This window comes from Triturus cristatus, chromosome 12 (genome assembly GCF_964204655.1).
Source record: "Triturus cristatus chromosome 12, aTriCri1.1, whole genome shotgun sequence".
Taxonomy (NCBI): Eukaryota; Metazoa; Chordata; class Amphibia; order Caudata; family Salamandridae; genus Triturus; species Triturus cristatus.
Genome location: NC_140595.1, coordinates 71,632,369 through 71,658,266, shown reverse-complemented (window position 1 = coordinate 71,658,266; position 25,898 = coordinate 71,632,369).

The window sequence follows — 25,898 nt, the reverse complement described above, 5'->3', positions numbered from 1 at the left end:
TTCATATACATTTGAAAAAAATTATATTTACATTTCCCAATTCACAACTGAACGGCAGTAGAAAACATTTATGACCTAAAAAAACATTTTCTGTTTCCAATGAAGAATATAAAAAATTGTAAAGACACAAAATAATAATATACAAACAATATCAAAATATTTGATATAAGTCAAAATCCTTTAGTTAGGTTAGACAGCACAATGTAGCAACATCAAATATGGGGCCCTGATGAAGTTTGAGGGTTAAAGCTAAAAGCTCTGAGTAGGTCAAACTTCAAAACTTGAAAACCACTGAAGTCCACTCATCACCAGGGTCTTTTTTTCTGTCTTTTTCTGATTTTGCGCTCTACATTTAGAATTAGTCATTTTTCTGGAGCTCAAATTCATCCACCAATAAACGACCAAGGGACAAGCAGTGCAGGGCTTCAGAATGTCCGCAGTCCCAGTGGAGCCTCGGACTTTTCAGCAAAAATAGGAATTTTTGCCCATCTTGGCCACACCTCTGTCTGGCTACCTCACCACATCATCCAGGCCCTCCAGAGGCTGACAATAAGCAACAAGTTTTCCAAAAGTTGGGTATCTTCTTCTAAAGCTCTAATGCTCTAAATGGAGATCTTGGGCATATAAGCCACAAATCCAAGGTGGGAGTCACACCTCTGTACCCACTTTTCCTTAAGTCCACAGTCAAAAGTCCCGTCCTCGCCCCACCCACCCTCCACTTGCTGATTCCTCTTTTAAGGTGCCAACTTGTCATTGATTTCCATGTTGACCTACCTGTCCAGTTTCCCTGACCCTTTGAGAACAATGTTCACTGCTTTGTGTTTAAGAGAAATCAGAATCTAACTTCCCCTTCCTGCCTCAGATCAGCATTCACAAAAAGAACTATTGATGGACAGAATGCAGAACAATGTCATACATTCACCCCAGTACTGAAATCTGGGCCCAAATCCATCCTTTGTTTGCTCACCATGCCATTCCAGTTTGGACCCAGCCATATGCAAATCAGTCTTGACCCTAGGCCTCATGGGAACAGTCCAGCCTGAACTGCCAGGCCAGGTCTAAGTTCCCCTTCCTGCCTCAGCTCAGCATTCAATCATCCCCTACTTAGTTTCTCCAGGTTATAACACATCTACTAATTTCCAGATGTAACGAACACCAAACTGTGGTGGTAACTCATCAGTTGGTGGAAGATACTGAACTATCCTCACAAGCAGTGCCACCATGAACCTTACCTTCTACAACTTGAGCTGAGGTGTCAAATAGTAGATCTGTGTAACATGAAACATTTCCCTTGGTGTTTATGGCTCTTTTGACTTTGATCAGAAGCTCATGCTCATATACACAGTCCCTTGCAATGCAAGGACTGGAGAGGCAGTGGGAGTGAGGGAGGAATAGAGAGTAGGATGGGGAGTAGGATCAGCATTTAGTAGGATACAGAGATGGATGGCCAGATGCAGAGATGGATATCTAGAAAGGATGGAAGGGTGCCTGGAAAGAATGATGTACTGAGAAAAGGATAGACAGAGAGCTGGATGCAGAGAAGAGAGGCTCAATAGGGACCAATGAATGGAGTGATGGGTGGAAAGAAGGAAGGAAGAAGATGGAAGGAATGATGTGTGGATGGATGAGAGTGAAGGCTGCACTGATGCATGGTAAGAAGAAAGAGTGGATGGATAAAGAAAGGAAGGGAAATACAAGCACAGAGAGAAAGAATAATAGATCAAAGCAAAATATGGATGTATGGATGGGTGGCACAGTGGATAGATGGATGGATAAAGACAAAGAAGAATGAATGAATGGATGGAAATGTATAGGAAGGATGGAAGGAAAGAAAAATGGGAAGAAGGGCAAAAGACTAGCAGAGAAAAGAGAGACGCAAGAAGGGATTTTGAGACATTTAGAAGGAACAATGCCTCAATGCGCTCAGTGCCATTTTTTATTTGATTTTTCTGGCTACTACTTTACTCAGAATGTTCCTGCAAATGACACTTTTCAATGTTTCAACATCTCTTGTGACTTATGGTTAAGTCTGTCCATGACAGCACTATTATAGTTGTTTCCTGATGTGGTAAAAGGCTGTCTCAACTAATAGAGCTCCCCAAGCCCAGCCACAGCCTTGTCTAAGAAAATGAGGCAAGGGCTTCTCTCCACCAGCGAAGAAGCCATTTATATGGCCCACTCCTACCCCACACATGAGGATGTTGTATGGGCGTGTTAGGCCGTCTACTTACCCATCCCTTGTTCTGCTGCTAGGAATCGCCCATTATGGCCTCTGCGCCAGACGATCACTTCCTTCTTCAGGCACACCCTGGTGACTGTCATTCTAATTCTTTCCTAGGCAGCCTTATGTTTAGAGAGTCTGCATATAACCATGTTAGGTGATTCGAGTTTAGGGATGCCAGTTTAGGGGCTTAAATGAGATTGGACAGAGATGAAGACCTTTTCGAAAAATTATCCTTGTGTTTTGAGACTTTACACTGAAAATCAAAGTTGACCACTTAATTAAATTTTTAATAAACAGCAATATGTTTTGAATTTCATTCCTAAGCCTATGCACATGAATGTGAATTGAGACTGCAATAAGTAGCACTTGAATTCTGTTACTACACAGGCATGTCAGTCACACACTAGGCACAGCTCCATACTGCCGCGTGGTCTACAGCTGTCCGTGGCTGATAGAGCAGCCCTAATGGCAAGTTTTAAAGCCCAGCGTGTTTAGTGGTAAGCCACACTGCGGCCCCTGTGGGGCATTTGATTTTATGCCACTTGTGCAGTTCTTAACTTGGCATTACAAGCCAAATATACAAATTACTCATAATGTTTCAGGGGTCAGAGCAAATGCAATGGGAGGTGTTTAACATCTGCCCAGGGCCTAAAGGTTTAAAGATGACTACAAATCAATCCAAAGGATCACAACATATGGGTTCATGCAAGTACAACCCCATCATTTCAATAAATACATTTTTCACACAACTTAATATGAGCAGAATGTGGTGTCATCCTAGAGAAATAAACATTACTTTAAAGTTAAGTAAAAATCCGACACACAGAAGTAGAAGCTGAGAAGTTGAGAAAGCCAAATTATAATTATGCTACTCTAATCTTTAGCCCAAACTCCACCTTTCCCGAAGCAAAAAAAGTCTGTAGGTCCATGTCAACTACTGATACACCCTTGAACCTGAGTCTCAAGATTTCGTACAAATATATTTTACAATAGTTGTAGTTGATCAATTATTCCACTAAGCGGCGCTGTTGTACTTTATAAAGTGGCTTTGTATCTGTTCTGAAGTGCAGAGGCCGGTTTTAGCTTTGGTAGTGACAATCTTTGTTGGCAACCCTCACCACATGACCTCCTTCTTCACGGGGTTTCCCCACTACCGCCCCTCTCACATTTTTTCACATTTTGTAGCCCTACTCATCCCAGTGGAGAGTGTCAGAGAGCTTTACATCACAAACATATAACACAGAGATAATGAGTTATACAAGTGTGTAAATCAATGAATAAGAAATGTTACTTAACACAATTAGGACTACATGATGTAGGAATCACATGTCATCCATACTGGTAGACATTCTGTTAGCAGTGTGCCTTAGAGAAAGGAAGGGCCAGATTAACAAATTTTTATGATGCACAGTAACCAAACGTGCTGTGCTGCGTTGCGTGAAAAGGAGAGAGTACAATAGCACCATATTTAGTAAGACATAGTGCTGTTGCTTTTTTGTCTAGTGCTGGTGTACCTTAGGCAGCCTTGCACCAATGCACACACCTTTGCACTATAGTGCAAGAGTGTATGTGTGTGATGTCAAGCATATGTTTTATGCTGTAAAGATACCCTTTGTGCATAAAATTGTATGCTTTGTCTTTGTTCTGTACAGTGCGGCACGCCTTGCACCAATGCACACACCTTTGCACTATAGTGCAAGAGTGTATGTGTGTGATGTCAAGCATAGGTTTTATGCTGTAAAGATACCCTTTTGTGCATAAAATTGTATGCTTTGTCTTTGTTCTGTACAGTGTGGCACGCCTTGCACCAATACACACACCATTGCACTATAGTGCAAGAGTGTATTTGTGTGATGTCAAGCATAGGCTTTATACTGGAAAGATATCCTTCTGGCATGAAATTCAATCTTTTGTCTGTGCTCTGAACAGTGTGGCACTCCTTGCACCAATGCTCACACCGTTGCACTATAGTACAAGAGTGTATGTGTGTGATGTCAAGCATAGGCTTTATACTGGAAAGATATCCTTCTGGCATGAAATTCTATCCTTTGTCTGTACTCGGAACAGTGTGGCACACCTTGCACCAATGCTGACGCCGTTGCACTATAGTACAAGAGTGTATGTGTGTGATGTCAAGCATAGGCTTTATACTGGAAAGATATCCTTCTGGCATGAAATTCTATCCTTTGTCTGTACTCGGAACAGTGTGGCACACCTTGCACCAATGCTGACGCCGTTGCACTATAGTACAAGAGTGTATGTGTGTGATGTCAAGCATAGGCTTTATACTGGAAAGATATCCTTCTGGCATGAAATTCTATCCTTTGTCTGTGCTCGGAACAGTGTGGCACACCTTGCACCAATGCTGACGCCGTTGCACTATAGTACAAGAGTGTATGTGTGTGATGTCAAGCATAGGCTTTATACTGGAAAGATATCCTTCTGGCATGAAATTCTATCCTTTGTCTGTGCTCGGAACAGTGTGGCACACCTTGCACCAATGCTGACGCCGTTGTACTATAGTACAAGAGTGTATGTGTGTGATGTCAAGCATAGGCTTTATACTGGAAAGATATCCTTCTTGTTGGAAGGGGCGTTCTCTGGGGGGCTTCGGAATACGTTCCTGACCACCCGTTGACCCACCTCTCCCAGAGTTAGGCCGAGCACTGGCGGGGAGGCCCTTCCGGGAAGGGACTCGTTCCTAGGATCGTACACGCTGAACTTACACTCTCTGACAGAGGAACACCACACAGTAGTTCTTAGTAAGATAGTATACTTTATCAGAAGGTCAGGGGATCTTTATGATCCATGATACAGCCGTAGATCAATGCCGCAAGCGGCGGCGGTCTCGGGACTCGGCTGGGGGATTTGGGTTCACTCGGCAATCTCCGCCAATCTTTCTGGATAGGAGCACCGCGAGTCCCTCAGCAGGCACTGGTGGTTTCAGATTCTTGGGAGCCGCGACGGCGTCAGCAGGGCTCAGATGGTTCAGAGTTTGGGGAGCCGCGACAGCGTCAGCAGGGCTCAGATGGTTCAGAGTTCGGGGAGCCGCGACAGCTTCAGCAGGGCTCAGATGGTTCAGCGTTCGGGGATCTGCGACAGCGTCAGCAGGGCTCAGATGGTTCAGAGTTCGGGGAGCCGCGACAGCGTCAGCAGGGCTCAGATGGTTCAGAGTTCGGGGAGCCGCGACAGCATCATCAGGGCTCACGTAGGTCCAGGTCTTCTCTGCCTCCCGTCCCTTCAGCACCCCTTGTTATACTCCCCCTCCTCTTTGAAGTCCGGAGTCCTCGCGGAGAGGGGTCTTGGTGCCTGGGGGCGGTGTGTCGGGATTTACGGCCGCTCGGCCCTTCGATCTATTCAGGTTGGTCTGGGAGGGACTCCAGACGCCCAGCATGCGAGGCGCCCGCTCACCGGGGGCCTGGTGGCCGATCGAAACCCTCCTTGGGGAGGAGATCAGAGGTGTGACCGAGACGGCGTCTCCTGGTCTTGCCTGGGGGTTTCCCGCTCCCTCGGCCGGGCATGCGTGGTAGTGTCGTGGGTTCGGCTGGGGCCCCGGCCGGCCATCGGGTTTGTTGGGTCATGGTGGCCGAAAGTCAGTGACACCGGGGATCAGGTGCGGCTGCAGGGTTGCTTGCTGGTCGGGAGGGTCCACGCCACAAGGCCGGTCTCACACTTCTGGCATGAAATTCTATCCTTTTTCTGTGCTCTGAACAGTGTGGCACTCCTTGCACCAATGCTGGCTCCATTGCACTATAGTACAAGAGTGTATGTGTGTGATGTCAAGCATAGGCTTTATACTGGAAAGATATCCTTCTGGCATGAAATTCTATCCTTTTTCTGTGCTCTGAACAGTGTGGCACTGCTTGCACCCATGCTGACGCCGTTGCACTATAGTACAAGAGTGTATGTGTGATATTTAAAGCATTTTTTTTATACTGGAAAGATACCCTTATGGCATGACATTCTATGCTTTGTCTGTGTTCTGTACAGTGTGGCACACATGCAAAGTTGGAAAGGTTTGGAGAAATACATCTTTTCTCCCACTTTATGCCTGCCTCAAGGAGGGGTAATTTTTTATGCAAATCCCTTTCAACCAAAGTTAGTAGATGGGGATTGGCGTCAAAATAAAAGAGTGGATGCATGGAAGCGTCCATGTAACACCCATGTAATGCCTCCTTGATGCAGAGTATAGTGCTACTTTGGGCCCGATTAAGATGTCGGTCGGAGTTGCCTCTGACGACATCATCGTGGAATCGGAACGACCGACCTCCGGTCGGCGGTCCTGACCGCAGAATCACGATGCAATGCACACTCCCATTTCTCTATGAGAGCTTGTGCTGCGGCCATAAACCGGCAGTAGCACAAGCTCCCATAGAGAAATGGGAGATTGTGTTCATCCATGCACCGCGTGGCAGGAACCTCGCGGTGCCTGCTACACGGTTCAGGAATGAACAGGGGAGAACCATAGGTGCTCCCTCTGCCCAGAACCAGAGGCCGCAAACAGAAGGGGGCCCTGCTCCGGGCCCCCAAACTCGCTCTCCGACAGGCTTTCCATGTCGCAAAGCCTGTCGGAAACTGAGCATTGTAATCTCAATGGCGGAAACGCCATCCATTGGGATGACAGGCCGGCCTACGACTGGCCGACAGGCTCCGTGAGCCTATCGGAATCCAGCTGGAATGACTGGCCAGTTTCAATTCCGACCACCTATATTGTAATAAGTCGGTCGGAATTGAAACCGATGATCGTAATAGGCCCCTTTGTGCTACTTAAGGACAGCTTTCAAATGCAATTATGGATTTGCGCTGGGAAGTAAAACCCCAAAACAAAGCTTTGCAGCAGGTTTGCATCACTTTTGTGGTGCAAAAAAGGTGTAAAGTGTCAGTAAATCCACACCATAAGCTCAGCATTTGAAACGTAGCACGATGATTGGGGGGTCATACTAAAAAAATCATATTACTACCCATAGGAACCCTTTTTACCAATCGTAGATTAAAAAAAGATTGAGGAAAAAATAATAAGGTTCTAAACCAGTGCTTGAAATTTGCAGGTGCAACTTTGATGCCGGTTGATAGCCCTATATTAGAAGGATTGTAACATATGAACTGCAAGTGGCAAAGGGATCTCTGTAACTAAAGCAATAACCCACTGAGCTGACTACAGAAAATACAAAGCTGTGATCTACTTGTTACAGATTGTGCTTTCTTGCAGGAACATTAACCTTGCATGCTACTTTATCATGAGTCAAAACTGATACTAGACGCACCAGATATCTCTCCATCAAGTGCATTAACAACCAGAGTTATCATACCATTGTTATTATCCCCTGAAAATGCCAGGCATGCAAAGATCTCTGCAGGCTTCTCTTATCTCGCCTCAGCCTGTCATGCAAAGGGGTCCCTCTAGATCTTGGTGTGCAGCACCACAGTACCGGTCGTGCCACCTTAAAGCCAGAGTTTGTCACCCACAGGAAACACCAGGTGCCACTCCAGTACCATACTAAACAGGGGAACACAGATACATTTTCATTTATTCATTTTTGCAGAGCACACACTTTTGAATGTCTTCATGATAAATAAATAAATAAATGATAGATTTAAAATTCTGAATTGGATCTCATTGGAGTTTTTCCACATCAATGGATTCCTCAGTGTTTAATTCAAAACCTCAAATTGAAGTAAACAAACCTATAATTAATACAAATCTAATTTCATGATTAACATTTAAAGTAAGAATTGTTCTTGTTACAGTCAAAAAGACAGCCCTTTCCAAACGTTCCAACTGGGCATGTGTGCTGCTCCGTACAGACCACAGTTTAAAAAGATGTTAAAAAGATAAAATGGCAAAAACAATCTCTTGCATTTGTAGGAGGCTAGATGAATATCAAAACATCTCTAGTGGTGAAGACTTATCTTCTTAGAAATTAAAACAGGGCAAAGAAACGTACTTCATGCGCTTCTGCCATAGACCGGGCGTGAGGAGGGGTGAGGAAGTTCAAATAAGGCTTTTCTGTTGGTTTTACATTTACTCCATCCATGATGATTTACTTTTTTACCCTCCCTGCAGTTCACTTGCTGTGTTTGCAAGCCCCACATTGTGGTACCCAGTTAACGTATAGCAGTTGTCAATGATCTCATCAAGGCATTCCTGTTTGTTCAATAGTCATCCAGGTTAGTTGCAAATGTATTTTGCTTGCTTAATACTCAGGGCAGCAGGGTAAAACTGGTTGAGGTGGTGGGTGCACAACTAGGCCCAGGGCCAGTTTGTAGGAACAAGTGTTGCATGTGGTACTTTTGGGTTCCCATGGCACTGTACTCCCAGGTTAGTTACTTTCAGGCAATTCCTCTTTTTCAAACCAGCATTGCATGTCTTCAAGCACTTAATTTATAAAAATAAAAATAATTGCAAGGGCTAAAGTTTTATTAGAGTTGCTCCCTGTGATACTTAATCTTGATTCACCTTATGCCTCTTTCTTTCTCCACCATATGCTTCCTATCCGTTTAGTTCACTCTTGCAGGTTTTTTTGCACTCCTCCGTTCACCCTATTTTTCTATCTTTCTCTGCCTCCTCTTTCCTATTTTGTTCTCCCTTTCTCTCTCTTACTCAGAGTCAACGTCTGATGATGATAAATACATTTTGGTCCTCACAAAGGAATGCTAGTGCCCCCAGCCTGCAACTACCAGCACAAATTAAACACTTAGCAGTTTATAAAAAGTCAATCATAATGATTAATCGGAACATTCAAGATCACCCGCATACTATTGTCCTGGACGGTCTAATGTAACTGTGGCTAATTCCAATTTTCTCCTTAGTGTTTGTATTGAATGTTGTATTTCTTTGCACGATGATGTCCTCCGTGTGTAGGACCACGGTCAGATTATTGATGCTATCACATTGCATGCCATTTGCAGTTATATACCGGTCACTACCGTTGGAGAGTCATCGAAGAGATTTATTCCGGGGAGCACGCTTCTCCGGAAACCCCGTCTTGGTGGTTAATCCAGTGGTTATTGGGATCAGCCTTGTGACCTCCCATACAGCTCAGTCAGAGCCTGAGGTACCGACGGAGAGGGCGGGGCCTCCTATACCTGAGTTGTGACCGGGTGAGGTGAGGTTTTATCCTCGTACAAAACAGGGGTCAAAGGGACTCTGCTTGTATGGAGGAACGTTGTCATATAAGGTTGTATTTATTCCAACTTTATAGAAAGCATATTTTTATCCACTTTTTTACTTTCTCACTCAATTGTTAATTGAAGATGCAGTAGCAATACAGTTCTTTGTTAAGGTCCTGAAGAAAGCCTATGACCAACAGTCAATAAGGCTGAAACATGTCGACCAGATTGTGAGGCAGCTTATTTGTTGAAAGCTGTCTCTTGCACTATTTTTAATCAGGAGTAATAAGGATACCTGGAATAAAAGTGTTTTTCTCTTTTACCTCCTTTTTAAGTCACTTATAAGCACTGCACACAATCACTAAAGAATTTTCATCACCCGATGATCATGTCTATTACTATGGGAGAATTGGTCTCTTCTCTTCTTTTCTTCCTCCCCGTATGACCTTTATGACCTGGTCGAAACCCGAGCCACATGGTTGTCCTCTGTGCTCAAGAGGTACAGTGGAGGGTAGGAAGGATATCCAGATGATGACACTGACCGCTCTGGTAACTGATGGCAATCCTACTTTTCGCAAATGTCTTTTCTTCTTGCTTTTGGGTTTCTTGTAGAGCTCTTTTTGTTATTTGGTAATTTAATCCTGTTTCCCACATGTAGACCATTGGACTATTTTGTTTGTTATTAGCCTTGTGCTCTCAAGGAAAGGATTCTATTAGTTTACTCCAGTTTCTTTGTGGTAGATTAAATGAATGGGAGTTCGGTGTGATCATTAGTGGGGGCGTGGCTTATGATTTCACGCAGATGGTTTTTGAGATTAGAAGATGAGCCAGAGGAGTTTAGGTATGCTTAGGTTCCAGAGGAACGACTTTCGATTAAGGAGAGATTGTGGTCTTTGAAAAGAGTTAAGGGCAATTTGCAAAAATGTACAGACACACAATAATAGAGATTGAGGCAAAAATGCACATGGTTTGTGGTAGGCTGTGGTCTGAGAGCAGGCACGCAGAGGATGGAGAAGAGAGGAGAGGACGGAAAATGGAGAGGCACAAATCAGAAATGTTAAATCAAGGTCAGTTTTTCATGCAGGGTTTTAGCATTAACGAGGCATAGCACGGAATCTGAGGGAGCAAAACTTTAGAAAGAAGAAACATTATTTCCAGGTGAGATGGTGCTATATTAGGTACTTTTGGTAGACACTAGACCACTGCTTTAGCAAACACAGCTAACCAAGTCATGGATGGGAGGTGCAATGTAAAGGCTGACCAAAATATAGTTAAGAGCTTTAGGCTGCTTTCAAGGGAAGCAGTGACCGGTGGATCATAGTAACATGTACAGAGAAAATAATGCAAATATTGGAAAGCACAGTCTTCAAATGCTGGAGGGGAGACGTCTCTAATGTCCACCATTAAAGTGTGAATCGCAGTATTTACAAAACCAAAATAGGGCCCCTTTGGATTCCCCCGGTTTAGCGTGGCACTGGATGGGGGCGAGGGTAGCTTCCCAGACAGTGGGAGTATATTCATCTGGCTCGATTGAGGTGCATGAAGCTCGGCCTGGCTCTGTGGCATAAAATGAAGATATCCAGCCTCCAGGCTGCTTTTAAACCAAAACGTGACAATTCGATTTAAAAAAAGTTCAAAAATAAAGCTTTGTTTTTTAAAAGTATACAGACAGGACAGGGCATCTTTGCCCTTAGTGGGGATTTTTAGGTCTCGCCTGACCCAGCGCATGCGCTGATCTGGCGAGACTTTTTGTGAGGGCTCAAAAAATGCTACCATGGCCAGCCTAGAGCTACAGTGCATGTGCGCGGGCGCGCACTTAGGAGAAGAGGCTGGCAAACCTCGTCATGCTCATTAAGTGCCCACGATCACTTTTACTTTAGCCCGCGATCACTTTCACGGCGTCCCTTTGATGTTCTCGTTCAAAGAACATCAAACATCAAAGAACATGTTGTTGTGTTAATGCTTTGCTGCACCCGTTTGACTTACAATGTGCTTTCTCTTTCCACAAACTCGATGTTTGTGTTCCTTTATTTTGAGATGCTTTTAGTATTACTGTTTTGTGACTTAAGGAACATTAAGGAAATGTTACTGTGAAACTGGACAACATTCACAGTGTTTATTTCTGATCGCAGCGGCTGCTTCATGTCCGTTGCACCATTCAGGGAGTCCTTTTGTTGGCGCTTTCATGAGGACATGATGAGGAAGCTGGAAACTTTGGGCACATTCTCTTTAAAAGCACAGCATGTTGGCGACTGGTTAATCGATTAGACCTATGTAGCGCTTTAGATCTCAAAGCGCTATGGTGGGTGCAGCAGTTACAACTCATGAAATATGGGGTGCAACTCACAAGGAGGGGGCAGGTTTGAGTGCACATTGGCTGCAATCGAACTCTTAAGATGATGGGCTGTGTGTATCCATTATCAGCACTCAGTCTTCGCTAAATGATCTTGTTAGTTTTGTTGTTGTGGTAATGTTTTGCTGCGCCTGTTTGACTTACAACGTGCTTTCTCTTTCCACAAACTCGATGTTTGTGTTCCTTTATTTTGAGATGTTTTTAGTATTACTGTAACATACACAACCACAACCACACACACAACCACACACACAACCACACCCACAACCCCATGCACAGCCACACAACCACATACACACACACACAACCACACATACAACCATACACACACACAACCACACACACCACACACACAACCACACACAACCACACATCCACACCCACAACCACACAACCACACCCAACCACACACACAACCACACACAACCACACACCCCCAACCACACCCACACACACAACTGCACCCACACACAACCACAACCACAGACAACCACACACACAACCAGAACCACAAACACAACCACACACACAACCACACACACACACAACCACAACCATACATACAACCACACACACACACAACCACACCCACAACCACACACACACAACCACAACCACACACACACAACCACACACACAACCACACACACACAACCACACCCACACACACAACACACACAACCACAACCTCACACACACACGACCACACACACACACAAAACCACACACATAACCACAAATATAACCACACACACACAACCACACACACAATCACACACAACCACACACACACAACCACACACACAACCACACACACCCACAACCACACAAAACCACACACAACCACACACACAACCATATTCACAACCACACACACACAACCACACACACAACACACAACCACACACACGTACACAACCACACACACACAACCACAACCACACACAACCACACCCACAACCACACACACAACCACACCCACACACAACCACACACACAACCACACACAACCACACACAACACCACAAACAACTACACACACAACCACACACACAAACCACACACACACACACAACCACACACACACCCCACCCACACACAACACAACCAACAATCACACACAACCACACACAACCACACACAACCACACATCCACACACACACTCACACACACACCCACAACCACACCCGCACACACAACTGCACCCACACACAAACACAACCACACACACAACCACACACACACACAACCACAACCATACATACAACCACACACACACAACCACACACAAACACACACAAACACACAACCACATACACAACCACACACACAACCACAACCACACAACCACACACACACAACCACACACACAACCACCCACAACAGCCACACACACAGCCACACACACAACCATACACACAACCACATATACAACTACACACAACCACACATACAACCACACACACACAACCACAGACACACAACCACACCCACAGCCACACACACAACCACAACCACACACAACCACACACACAACCACACACAACCACACATCTACCCACACACACACCCACAACCACAACCACATATACAACTACACACAACCACACATACAACCACACACACACAACCACAGACACACAACCACACCCACAGCCACACACACAACCACAACCACACACAACCACACACACAACCACACACAACCACACATCTACCCACACACACACCCACAACCACAACCACACACACAACCACACACACACAACCACACACATGCAAACACACACACAACCACAAATACAACCACACACACACAACCACACCCACACACACAACCACACACACACACAACCACAAATACAACCACACACACACAACCACACCCACACACACAACCACACACAAAACCACACACACACACAACCACGCACACAACCACACACATGCAACCACACATACAACCTCACACACAACCACAAATACAACCACACACACAATCACACCCAGACACACAGCCACACACACAACCACACACACACAACCACACACACAACCACACACAACCACACACACAACCACACACACAACCACACCCAACCATGCACACAACCAAACACACAACCACACCCACAACCACACACCCCACAACCACACACACACACAACCACACACACAACCACACACACAACCACACACACAACCACACACACAACCACCACCATATACACAACCACACACACACACAACCACACACACAACCACACACACAACCACAACGACACACACACCACACACACACACAACCACACATACACACACACAACCACACACATCCACATATACAACCACACACACACAACCACACACACACAACCACACCCACACACACACACAGCCACACATCCAAACACACCCACACACACACCTACAACCACACCCGCACCCACAACCGCACCCACACATAACAACAACCACACACACAACCACACACACAACCACACACACAATCACACACACAGCCACACACTCACAACCACAACCATACACACAACCACACACACAGACACAACCAGACACACACACACAACCACACACACAACCACACACACACACAACCACACACACACAACCACACACACACAACCACACACACAACCACACACACACCCACACACACAACCACACATACAACCACACACACACACACAACCACACACACACAACCGCACACACACACAACCACAATCACACACAACCACACACCCAACCACACCCAACCACACATCCACACACACACCCACACACACACACGTACCCACAACGGCACCCACACACAACCACAACCACACACACAACCACACACACAACCACACACACACACACAACCACACACAACCACACACACCCACAACCACACAGAACCACACACACAACCACACACACCCACACCCACAACCACAACCGTACCCACACACAACCACAACCACACACACAACCGCACACACAAGCACACACACAACCACACACACACAACCACAACCACACACACAACCACACACACAACCACACATACAACCACACACACACAACCACACACACACATACCCACACACACACACAACCACACACACACACAACCACACACAACCATACACACACACACAACCACACACGGACCCACAACCGCACCCACACACAACCACAACCACACACACTACCACAACCACACACACAAGCACATACACAAGCACACACACACAACCACACACAACCACAGCCATACACACAACCACACACATGCACACAACCACACACATGCACACAACCACACACACAACCACACACACACACAACCACACACACACAACCACACACACAACCACATACACAACCACATATACAACCACACACACAACCACATACACAACCACATATACAACCACACACACAACCACATACACAACCACATATACAACCACACACACAACCACACACACAACCACACACAACCACACACACAACCACACATACAATCACACACACACAGCCACACACACACAACCACACACACACACAACCACACACACAACCACACACAACCACACATCCACACCCACACCCACACACAACCGCAACCACCCACACAACCACAACCACAACCACACACACAACCACACACACAAGCACACACACAACCACACACACAATCACACACACAACCACACACACAGACAACCACACACACACACACACAACCACACACACTACCACAACCCCATACACGTGTTACCAGTCTTGTGGGGACTATGTGTGAATATCTGCCTTGTGGGGACTAACCTTTCCCAATGTTTTTAAACTACACTAGTAATAGAAAAATGTTAATAAAAATTCATGATACAGGATCCTGCTTCAAATTTGCAAATATATTGTTATTTTATCGTGCGCACAGCACCATCCTTGTGGGGACTTGAACACGTGCAACCATCCTTGTGGGGACCTAGTCTGTAACACTATTTGTGATTGAATACAGTCAAAGGCACATGGCTAAATGTTTATTTTATCAACAATATACACAAACAACATTATAATCTATTCATATATGAATTGATGCATATATACTAGAGGTATACATTAAAGACAGATTATGTTAATGTGTCAGAAAATATCATATCATGCTTAAAGAAAGACACTTAAAGCTGTACTTATCCTATTTATTAGTGCTTAAAATCTTAGGTGATAATGGAACTAATACATAAAGAAATTAACATATGGAACCAAGGAAAATGGTCAAGTGGAGTCCAGAGCTTGATTAGCTGATTCCATTTTTGCCAAAATAGATGTTCAAGACCCCACAGAGATAGTGGGTGAATATCATTGTGCTTAAGTCTCCATAGAAATAATGTGTACATTCAAAGCTTAAATCCCATTATAAAGAGTGCGAAGCTAATGATGTTCAAGTCCACACAGAGGTTGTGTGTAATTATAGGAACGCTCAAGTCCCCACAGAGATGGTATGTTATTATAGCGATGTTTAAGTCCCCAAAAAGATAGTGTGTTATCATAGAGATGTTCAAGTCCCCACAGAGATAGTGTGTTGTTATAGAGATGTTCAAGTCCCCACAGAGATGGTGTGTTATCAGAGAAATGTTCAAGTCCCCACAGAGATGGTGTGTTATTACAGTGTTGTTCAAGTCCCCACAAAGATAGTGTGTTATTATAGCGATGTTTAAGTCCCCACAGTGATAGTGCATGAAGATGATTGTGTTTAAGTCCTCATTAAAATAGGGCCCTATTCACAAAGGTAAACTTAGACAAAAAATCTAACTTTTCTACTTTTCAGTTTCACAAATGTAAACTTAGACCAAAAGTCTAACTTTACTACTTTTCTGTATTCACATAGTCCCATACAGAGAATGCGAAGCTGATGATCCTCAAGGCAAAACCGAGCTTGCATGTAATTACAGGAATGCTCAAGTCCCCAAAGAGATGGTGTATGACTATAGTATTACCACGGTCGCCAAGAAGCATGTGTGTGATTATAGACATGCCCAGGACCCCACAGAGATAGTGTGTGATTATAGATATGCCCGGGTCCCCACAGAGATAGTGTGTGATTATAGAGATGTTGCGGTCCCCACAGAGTGTGGTACTGAAAATTGTAGACCCGTGTTATAAACATCGTCGTATCATGACGATTTTGGTATCAGCAGACCGCAAATGATTACGATACTATGCATGAGCATTTACGCCATATTCGGGTAAAGAAATCACCCTGAAATCATAGTTTCCGTTCTGATCCCTCGGTTTCCATTGTATGGCAGCCATTTTGTGATTGCCCTCACATAGGCCAATGACTAGGCCAAAAATCGAGTCTGAAGGACACGTACACCTTTGCTGACTCCTCTGTGACCTGGGCAAGCTGATTCCACTGCCTGAAGCCAAAACCTGTTCGGTCAGTTCCTTTCCCAGTGGCCGAATGTGATTACTATCAAGGCACAACATATCATAAAACCTTTCATCACACACAAACCATGCCTAATCTCACACACACCTGTCCCTGTTTCTTACTTTATGACTTGCTTTACGAGGAGGAGGTGCCCGTTTTTATTGGGGGTCCGTCGATATCTGATGAAAGTACCGGGCCTTGCCGGGTAATTGATTGAGGGCTGGACAAACTGAAATATGGGCTTGTCATCATGACTCTGCTTTTTCTTTGTAGTGAAAATATGTGAATGGTCAACTGTAAAATAAGGAATGTTTGCCTAAAACACAATATTTTGTATAAAAGGAGAAGGCTGGCTTTGTAAATTTGAGCAGTCTCCTGAGAATATACACCGTGTTGTACTTATAGGATACCTGTTACTGGTTGCAGCCAATAAATACGATCTTTGACTTCACCAAGAAGACTCTGTGTTTCTGTAGTCTGAAACAGGAAGAACTCGAAGTCTTAGGGTGTGTTCCCTGGCACCGCTGGGTTCTGAAAAACCCAGTACTTCAAGAGATGGTGTGTGACTATAGTATTACCACGGTTGCCAAAGAGAATGCGTGTGATTATAGACATGCCCGGGTCCCCACAGAGATAGAGTATGATTAAAGACATGCCCAGGTCCTCACAGATATAGTGTTTAATTATAGACATGCCCAGGTCCCCACAGAGATGATTAATGGGATGCACGCGGATAGCACACAGTGATAGTGCATGACTAAAGTCATGTACAAGTCCTCACATAGAGATTGTGCGATTACAGTGAGGTTTAAGTCCTCACAGTGATAATGTGTGATTACAGTCATATTCAAGTCAAGTCTCCACAGTGATGTGTGTATTGATAGGTTTCTTGGAGAACACATACAGATCGTATTAGTCTGGTGGCATAAATGAATGATTCCACTTGAGGGATGTGTTTGACCACTTTCTCACATGTTTGAATCCTGGTGCTACCACTCAGCCTTTATTCCTTCCAAACAAGGTGAAACATGGGAAACTTTCACACGTTGAAACCTCTATTTGTTTAGCCTTTTATATCTGGAGTGTAAAATAGAAATCTTTAAACAAGGCTGAAACATTCTCAAAAGTGTCAATGTTAGCTACAAGAGACTTTCTCAGTGTTGATGGTCTTGTTATTTGAAGGGCAAATCTTATACAAGAGTCTTACAAATTGTATTCCTGAACTGAGCTTGTATGCTCATAATGTAAGAGTAGAGAAAATCACTTTGGCTGACATGCAGCTGTCTTTTTCATGGGAATAAAAACCTCAGAATGTGCCTGCTTTAACTATAGGAATCTTTCACAATGTTAACAAAACTTTTTTGAGGAGTCCGCCCAAATGTTGTGCTTCGGTGTGTGTGGTGTATAAAACTAGGCTTCCTAAAAGGAGCCGGTGAATCATTTGTTCAGGAATAGAGAGGGACAATTTGATAGTCATGCACTAGCTGTTTTTGTGAGAAAAGAAACCTTCCAAAATATCATGTGACATAAATATGTTGTAAAAAATATCACCACTGCAAAAATAAAGTGGAACAGAATATCAAAATATAGAGGCTGATCCCGATCCGGGTCGGAAGGGCACCAAACGTGACCCGGCCGGAAAAACTACGCGCTGTACGCGTGTTTTCCGCCCGACTCGTACAGCTGTACGAGCGAGCAAGTATGATGCGAGCTACATGAAATTAACCGACTGACTCGTTTCCGGGTTCGAACCGCTCCGTACGTCTCGGTCGGAAGCTAAACGTGGCGTGCAATAGATGCGATTCACGACCGAGCCAGTACGATGCACGCGTCGGACAGCCTGTGCAAGCCGGAGTGTCCGGCTCGCAAATCGTCCTGGTGGTTGCCTTTGGGGGTCCCCATCGGATCCCCTGTCACCCGCAGCCCTACGACTCGGACACAGGAGGAGACCCATGGGTTTCCCCAACACAGGCATGTACGGTGCGAATGGCACCGACACATACTCACTGTAGGGGGCGCACTTGTCCGCAACGTACCCATTCAGTCAATGGGAGCCCATGTACGCGTCGTACGACCGGCTCCCATTGGCTTCTATGGAAGTCCGACCGAACCGAGTCCGACAGCATACGGCCGCATCGTACTCGCTCGGTGGGACTGCAGGACTCCGGCTCGGTCAGAAAACACTCCGGATCCGGCTCGGCGCTTTCCGACCCAGATCGGAATCGGCCCCTAAGAATGCAGGTTTTAATGTCTACAATATGGTAATGAAGACAATTGTTGTAATTACTATTGGGTACTTTAGTATACTTGTAATAAACATTGTTTTTTTTTGTTTTTGGTTTTTTTTGAAAAACCTTTATTTAAAAATCAGGACACCGCTATTCAGCCGACAACCCGGAGGTTCGGCAGCATCGATAATTAGAAACAGTGATGCGTCCCCAGTACAGTACAAAGAGGAGTGCAAAGGTTCAATTTTAAGTAAACACAAAAACTCACAACAAACCCCAGCAAGGCAAGAACACTAAAAGCCCATGGTGAGAGCCCCCAGGGGAGGCCGGACCCCACTCATCTACCAGTTACAAGATAGTGTAAGGAGGAAGAAGGGGGACAGCAGAGGCCCAAATAGTTCATAAACCAGACTGTGCTGGAAAGAAGGTCAGGGGGAAAGCTGTTCCTCGGGAGGTTCCAGATCAGGGGCAAGACATATTCCCCCCCTGTATTGATTCCATCTCCCCCAGATGGCGTGCCACTTCCGGGGGCGGCCTCTAGAGCAATAGACCGTCTTCTCCCTAAACATGCTCCAGTCCATGTTTTCTTTCCACGCAGTCAGTGTGGGGGGCCCCGAGGAGCCCCACAATCGCGCGATATCCCTCTTAGCGACCATGTTACCCACAGTCACCCATTGGGTCCGCGCCTCATCAAGGTCAGTGGGCCCCCAGACATTCAGGAGACAACACCGCGCCTCCGGCTGCACAGCAATGCCCGTCACCTCCCCCATAACTGCATGGACTCTCCTCCAGAATTCCACAATGACACCACACTCCCAAATGATGTGCAGGAAAGTACCCACCATACCACACCCCCTCCTGCACAGGCCGTCCTCCGAGAACCCCATGTGGACCAGCCTTGGCCCCGTCACATACACTCGGTGCAGTATTTTAAGCTGCACCAGCCTCAGACGCGACGGGATCGCAACCTCCTTAGGAGAAGAAACAGCTGACTGCCAGTCCTCATCATCCAACTCGAGGCCATCCCTAGTCCACTGGTCCCTCAGCCCCAGAAGCATGTCCGCCCGGACGTTTATCAGTTTCTTATATATGAGCGAGATCGTGCTCTCGGGCATATGGCCATCAAGGACCCGGTCCTCCAAAGGGGAGGACTCAGGCACCTTCTCACCCTCCACGAGGACTGATCGGAGGGCGTGGCGCATCTGAATATACCTGAAATACTCGGAGGGCCCCAGCTCATACTCAGTCTGCAACTCCTCAAAGGACTTCACCTTCCCCTTATGCAGCACATCACCCACCCTGGAGATGCCAATCAGGTCCCACTTATCAAAGCCTTTTGAATGCCAAAGCCTTCCCAATCTCTCCGATTCAAACAACGGGGTAGCGAGGGTGAGCCTATCCTTCCAGCCCAGCGAGTCAGTTGCCATCTTCCACACCCGCACTGCCACACCGGTGGGCCCCGTGAGGGACGAGTCTAGGGACCGCGAGTACAACGCCCTGTAGTAGTTACCACCACGCAGCAACCACCTGTCCATGGCATACCCAGGGCTGAGGGCAGGGCCATAAAACCCATGATTGATCGCGCTCAGCTGTGTGGCCCAATAGTACCGTCGGATGTCTGGGAGCACAATGCCCCCGTCGTACCATGGAAGCGTCAACTTTGCAATAGCAATTCGCGGCCGCCCATCCCACAGCAACGTCCTTTGGAGGCCTTCGACCTCCCGAAAGTATTTGGCCGGCACCCAATCCAAGGTATTCTGTAAGGCGTAGAGGAAGCGGGGAAGAGACATCATTTTGAACAGGGCCGCACACCCAACGAGGGAGAGCGGCAGCCTCCGCCAACCTTCAACATCGCGCCTCAGGCGTGCCAGGGGGGGGAGCAGATTCTTCTCATAGCGCACAGCAGAGTCCTTGGAGATAAAGATCCCCAAATACACGAAACCCTGCTGGGCGACCTGTATCGAACATGTTCTAGGGATCGGTGGAACCTCGCCACTAAGAACATACAAATACGATTTGCTCCAATTGATGACGAGACCCGAGTTCCTACCAAAAGATGTGAGTACGTCACAGACCACTATAAGTGACTTCTTAGGCGAGGCAAGATACAACAGGATATCATCGGCATAGAGCGAAATACGGTCCTCGTGTTCAGGCGACCACCGAAGGCCCCGTATATCCGGGTGCCAACGTATCCACGCAGCCAGAGGCTCAAGGGCGAGGGCGAACAACAGAGGAGACAGGGGGCAACCCTGCCGAGTACCCCTCCCAAGCTGAAACGGAGTCGACGCCCGACCATTCACCACAACACTAGCTAGCGGCCCCTCGTACAGCAACCTCACCCAGCTCACAAAACCGCGTCCAAAGCCGAGCTTGGCCAGCACGGCCCACAAGTATGCCCACTCCACCGTGTCAAAGGCCATCGTGGCATCAAGAGACGCCACAATAGCCGGTTCACGCAGCGTGCCCGCCCTGGCGATTACGCCATGAAGACGCCTAAGATTCAACGCTGTGTTTCGGTGCGGGATGAAGCCGGATTGATCCGGGTGGACCAATTCGCCAAGTACCCTAATCAAACGGGTCGCCAGGAGTTTAGCCAGAATTTTCGGCTCCGCGTTAAGAAGTGAAATAGGCCGATATGAGGCGCACTTATCGCGGGGTTTACCCTCTTTGTGTATGACCACAATCGACGCCAGTCGCTGATCCAACGGGAGGGTCCCACCCCCCCGCGCCTCCAAAAACATGGCGCGCAGGTGAGGGGCGACCCTATCCGGGAACAGCTTGTACAGGTCGATCGGCAAGCCGTTCGGTCCCGAGGCCTTACCCGAGTTTAACGCGCGGATAGCCCCCGCCACCTCGTCGACCGTTATGTCACCATCTAAATCGTCCCGATCTATAGCAGAGAGGCAGGGCAACTCGATATCACGGAGGAGGTTACACGAGTCCTCGGGCGGCCTATCCGACGCAGAGGCATAAACCCTACAGAAATAATCCGAGAAACACTTTACAATCCCCTCAGGCTCCACAATCGCCTCTCCCCTCTCTCCCGTCAACTCTGGCACCACTCTATTGACCCGTTCTTTTTTGTCCAGCCACGCCAGGAGTTTCCCTGCCTTATCACCAACATCATACAATCGGCCCTGCTGTTCCCTACTGAGGGTCTTAGCGGCGTTCGTCACCAGGTCTTTATACTCAGTTTGCTTCAAACAAAGCTCATGCAGTGAGGACTCTGTAACCTCCTCCTCCATCGCTCCCTCCAGAGCCGCGATCTCCTCCTCCACCTGCAGAACCTCGCCATCTCTCCGCCTCTTGGCAGCCACTACTAGGGAGAGGGCTTCCCCCCGAAGCACGGTCTTAAAAGCTTCCCACAGCGACACTGCCGAGTCCACGGTTCCCTGGTTGTCCTTGAAAAAATTATCTACCTTCTTTACCAGGGCGCTGCGCATCTTAGGGTCTCGGAAATACCATGGGTTGATAGGGGCCACCCTTCCTCCTCCCTCCCGACCTAGATCCAGCCGGATCCACACTGGCGAGTGGTCAGATATACCGCGCGCCATGTGCCTCGCCTCGGATACCAACGAGGCATGCGCGGCCAGAGTGAGCAGGTAATCAATCCTGGAAAGGCTACCATGTGCCCCGGAGTGGAACGTGTATTGGCTATGTGTGGGGTGCCGGAGCCTCCAGCAGTCTATCAGGCCAAGCGTGTCTAGGAAGTCTGGAAGCCATTTCTGAGCCCCCCCTGTGTCTCTGGGCGGGTATCTATCCAGCAGGCCGGAGCCAACAGCGTTGAAATCCCCTCCCACCACAAGCATTCCCCCCGGGAGATCCAGCAGGGCCCTACTCAGATCTGCAAACGTGGAGGCCTGCAGGGCCGGCGGGACATAAACCGAAACTAAAACCAAAGTCCGTCCTTCCCACCGCCCCGCCACCGCCACAAACCTCCCCCTATCATCAACAATGGTGGAGTCCACCTCAAATGGCAACGAAGCTCTAACTAGGATGCCCACACCCCTGGACCCAGATGAGAATCCCGAATGTGCAATGAATTTATACCCCTTCCTATTCAGGGCATAGCACGTATTACCTATAAGATGCGTCTCCTGCAGCAGGGCAACATCCGGCATTGATCGTTTCAAGAGTTGCAAAACAATCCCCCGCTTAATGCGATCCCCCAAACCATTAACATTCCAGCTTATAACACTTAAGCCCCTACCCCCCATCCTCAAACGGAAAAAGGCCCACCCCACACCCGAGGAGCCACCATGGAACAGCCCTGGAAATAATCATCATGCCTTGCAGAAATAAACCCCCCAACAACAAACCCAAAATCCCTGAAACTCCCCCCACCCTGCACCCCTGCTGCAGCTTACAAAGCCCCCCCAACTTGCAGTGTGCCTGTCGCCCTACAAAACCAAAAGTCTACAAAAAGTACCCTAAGGGAGGAAAAGAGCACCCCTCGTCCTCCCGCAACCCTCCACAGTTACTGCACTCTATGCAAGTCTTCAAGTATAGTCAAATCAAGTCAGACCGGCTCCGAGATATCAGCCCTGTCCATCCCGGCCACTGTCTCCATCCTCGGCTATGTCGTCCCCCGTCCGTCGCCGGGGCAAAGCGTCCAGCCATTCGTCGGCCATAACAGGAGAGTCAAAAAAGAATGTCCGACCGTCGTGCACCACCCGCAGTCTGGCAGGGAAGAGCATGGCATACTTCAGGTCTCTTTCCCGGAGCCGCCGCTTCACCCCCAGGAAGCCCTGTCTCTGCCTCTGCACCTGCTGGGTGAAGTCCGGATAGAAATTCACCGACGCGTTCTGGAAGGGGACCGGGCCCGTCACCCTCGATGCTTGCAGGATAGCGTCCCGATCTCGAAAATGAAAGAGCCGGGCGACGATCGGCCTCGGCGGGGCACCCGCCTTGGGCCTCCCGCCCGGCACTCTATGGGCCCTTTCCACCGCAAAGAACTTCCCAAGGCCCTTAGGCTTCAGATGATTAAGGACCAAGTCCTCAACAAGCAGGTCAACCGAAGCCTCATCCGAGGACTCCGGGACCCCGATGACGCGCACATTGTTGCGCCTGGCCCGGCTCTCAAAGTCCTCCAGCCGGCGGGCGACGAGATCACTCTCGGTCCTCAGCTTACGAACCTCGGTCTGCAGTTCCGTAACATCATCAGTGAGGCCCGTGGTCTTGAGGTCCAAGCTCTTAACACGTTCATTCGTTTTGCCCAAGTCCGCACGGATCAGGTTGACATCCACCAAGATGGCATCCACCTTATGCGCCAGGGCCTCAAACTGTCTCCCAATCGAAGTCTGCATCCCTTCGAGCGCGCCCATGACATCCTGTAGGGAGAGCTCCGGGGCCACAGGCGAGTCCTCCTTCTGGGCATCCGGCGCCTGGCTCGATCCACTCGGTGATCCCTTCTGCAGAGCATATCGGTCCATGCTGTTGACTTGGGTATAAGTTCCCCGCCTGGTAGACTTAGCCTTCAGCCGATCCCCTTCTGCTTTGCCCGTCATGATTGACTCCAAGCAGGTCGGTTCAGTTAAGACAGGTCCCTCTCAAGGAAAGGAATAAGGAGTGATCAGTTCTGCCGTGGGCCGCCAGAATAGCCTGCAGAGCGTCCTTGGGGTAATAAAGTCACCCAGAGCTCTCCAGTGGCAGGGCTGACAAAGGGAGCGAAATCGAAAGTGAAAGAGCGGGGACCTCCGTCCGACAGTTCACACCTCGCCTGGCCGTTGTTGTTCAACTAGGAGACGGGCATCCAGCCAACTCTAGCCCCTGGCTTCCCCGGGAGATAGGCCGCAGTCTTCCGCCAGGCATAAGTCCGGTTCCCGGTGGGCGATCCGACCGCGGGTAGCATCAATCGCCTCCCTGACCAATCATCTACACGATGCCATGCATACCGACAGGATTAGAGACAGGATAGTCGACGGAGGGCGCGAGGGTCTCGGGAGCTCTGAGCTCACGCGGCCATCTTGGTCAAGCGCTAGGCTCCTCCTCCATAAACATTGTTTTTGATTAAATATATATATATACTTATAATATTAGTAAAATTGTCTTTTTTAAATATAGTTTGCAATTTTAAATGTGTAATTGAATTTTCAATAGGTAATTAGATGGGTCTGGTGGCTCAGTACTATTGGGTAACAATAAACACCTGTTAGCGCCAAGATACCTAAGAGTTGATGTGCGATCAACAAATACCTATGTTAAGTGATTTATAATTTAGTAGGGGGATATTGGGTTTTTAGGGGAATATGGTGGGAGGTTAATTACATTTTAACATTTTTTTTAATGTTAAGTAATGTATGGTAAAATCAATATATAAATGGTTAGTATGTAATGTTTTAATTGTTCTTTCATTTATTTGGGTTTAATTTCAGATTTTTAATTTATATTTTTTATGGTATAATTAGTTATAGATAATTTAGCAGCATGTTCAGTTTGTAGGTGAATAGAGTGAGACATTATTTAAATGAAAATATTTGTATTTATTAATTTTTTGTTATTTAAATATTTAATGTATAAATCATTATATA